Source organism: Molossus molossus, unplaced genomic scaffold (assembly GCF_014108415.1).
Source record: "Molossus molossus isolate mMolMol1 unplaced genomic scaffold, mMolMol1.p scaffold_m16_p_34, whole genome shotgun sequence".
Lineage (NCBI taxonomy): Eukaryota > Metazoa > Chordata > Mammalia > Chiroptera > Molossidae > Molossus > Molossus molossus.
Window position 1 is genome coordinate 24,902 of NW_023425371.1, and position 2,890 is coordinate 27,791.

Sequence of the window (2,890 nt, forward strand, 5' to 3'; positions counted from 1 at the left end):
TTCTCAAAAGAAACTTTGCAGGCCAGAAGGGAGTGGCAAGAAATATTCAGAGTGATGAAAACCAAGAACCTACAACCAAAATTACTCTATCCTGCAAAGCTGTCATTTAGAATCGATGGACATATAAAAACTTTCCCAGACAAGAAAAAGTTAAAGGAGTTCATCACTACCAAACCGTTATTATATGAAATGATGAAGGGTCTTTTTGAAGAAAAAGATAAAATGTATGAACAAACAAAATGGCAATGAATACATATCTATCAACAATGGAATCTACAAACAAAATGAACAGGAAGAACAGAAACATTCTCATAGATACAGAGAACATGTTGTTGGTTGCCAGTTGGGAGGGGAGTTGGGGGAATGGGTGAAAAAGGTGAAGGGATTAAGAAGCACAAATTCATTGCTAGACTGACAAACCTCAAAGGGAAAGGGGTTGGAGGGGTGGGAAGAAATAAACCAAAGAACTTATATGCATAACCAATGGACACAGACAATAGTGTGGGAAAAGGTGGGAGGGGGGGCGGGAGGGGGGAGGAGGGGGGTCAATGGGGGAAAAATGTGGAACATCTGTAATACATTTTACATCCAACAATAAAGATTTGAAAAAATTAAAAAAAAAAAAAAAAAAAAAAAGACTCTTCCCAGGGCTTCTTTATGTCTCTGTTCCTCAAGCTGTAGATGAAGGGGTTCAGCATGGGGTCACCACAGTGTACATCACAGCCGTGACTGTCTCCTTAACAGTAGAATTATCAGCTGATGAGCATAAAGAGAGAGCAATAATTGTCCCAAAGAACAGTGACACCACAGACAGATGGGAGCCACAAGTGGAGAAGGCCTTGTGGATACCTCTAGCAGAAGGGACCTTGAGGACGGACGACACAAATCGTGCACAGGACATGATGATGAGCAGGAATGGGATAAGTAAAGAACTCCAGGAATCTGTGCTCTGTGAGACAGAAATGGTTGAATTTTGTTTCTTCTTCATTTGAGAGCCTCATTGAGGATTCTTGCGCGTGAAGAATGTGATGATGATAGTGATGTTTTAAGAAGATAATTTCTGAATTCATATGGATAATAGATGTTTTCCACAAAAGTATTTAAATCTTATTTTCAAATTTTAATTTCACCTGGGAAGAGAAAAATAGGGATACAACATAAACTGGATTCTGCCCCTAACTCTACATCTAAGGTCATCACATTTTCATATTAGCATTTAGCATGGGTTTGTTGGAATAAAAGTTTTGATGGCTTTAAAGTTTTTTAGCCCTGGCCAGTTTGGCTCAGCGGTTAGAGCATCGGCCTGCGGTCCGGAGAGACCTGGGTTCGGTTCCCGCTAAGGGCACGTACTTCAGTTGCAGTTTGTCCCCGGCCCTGGTTGGTCGTGCGGGTGGCAGCCACTCGATGTGTCCCTTCACGTCGATGTTTCTCTCTCTCTCTCCCTTCCTCTCTCTCTCTCCCACTCTATCTGTACAAAAAAATGGAAAAATATCCTCGGGTGAGGATAAAAAAAATAAAATAAAATAAAGTTTTTAAAAAGGAACTAATTTAGGGTAAAAATTTTTATAAGAACTAATGTATCAACCAAATTAAATCATATCAAAGTCCCAATTGTTACCATTTTAGAGAAAAAGATATTTTCTTTTTCCAGACTTCCCAGGGCTCCCTTCATGTCTCTGTTCCTCAGGCTGTAGACGAAGTGGTTCAGCAGGGGCGTCACCACAGTGTCCATCACAGCTGTGACCATCTCTTTGACAGAATTATCAGCAGATGGGCATATATGGAGAGCAATAAGTGCCCCAGCATAAAGGACCTTCAGGATGGATGGCACAATTGCATAGGACATCATGATGAGTAGGAAAGGGATGACAAGAATGAGCCCTCCCATAGAAAACATCACCAACCCATTGTCCAGTCAGAGCAGGACAGTGTTAGCTAAGCAGATCCTCAGTGAAAAAGTGAGGATCACATGGTCAGCACAGAAGGACAGCCTGGCCATGAGCAGAGTGTATAACAGAGCAGGGGTGGTGGTCAGCACCCAGGGCAGCACCAGAGACAGAGCCTGGGGCCCTGAGGGTGGTGTAGGGCAGGGGGAAGCAGATGGCCACATAGACCTCATAGGCCCTGATTACAAGAGGAAGCTCTCAGGAACTCCAAAAACAAGCCAAGTGAAAATAAATGTAGACCAGGCAGCCTGCTTAGAAATGGATGCACTTGGCTCTGCATGTTCTGCAGTGATGTGGGCACTGTGACAAAGTAAAAGCAGAGGTCAGAGAAAGACCAGTCACTGAAAAGCAAACACACGGGTGTGTGGAGGTGAGAGTCTAGTGTAATGAGGATGAAGATGAGGCAGTTCCCCGGGACAGTGGTAACATACATGGCCAGGAACAGGGCACAGAACAGATTCTGCTGCTCTGGCTTGATGGGCAGGCTCAAGAGGAGGAACTCTGACAATGGTTTGGTTCTTCTTTGTCATTCTGTCATTCTATTACATTTATGAAAAAATAATGGGCCTTAAAATCCACATATGAGAAATAAATGTGTCTATTGCATGGGGTCGTGTGAAACAGGGAATGAATGAAAACTGAACACAGAGGGCAGGTGCTGTACTTAAACTACCCACCAAGGTCACCAACAACATCCGTGTCTCTAGATCTAATGACACGCCACATTGAAAACTGATGACCACTTTCCTCCTAGAACTCTCCCAGCTCTTGGCCTGGGTGACACCTCACCTTCCTGGGTTCCTGCCTCCTCTGCAATGCCTTCAGATGGTCCCCAGAGAGCTCCTCCTGCCCAGTTATCTTTTGAATATTGCTAGCCTTCAAAGTATTGTCATTCTACACTTTCCCCCAAATGAAAGTGAATCCCAAATGATCTATTCAGCCCA

General features: G+C 43.5%; 1 pseudogene; it reads right to left on the reverse strand.

Moving 5' to 3' along the window:
* Positions 1 to 639: 639 nt before the first annotated feature.
* On the reverse strand, positions 640 to 2,476 carry LOC118643365 (annotated as a pseudogene).
* Between the last annotated feature and the right edge of the window lie 414 nt (positions 2,477 to 2,890).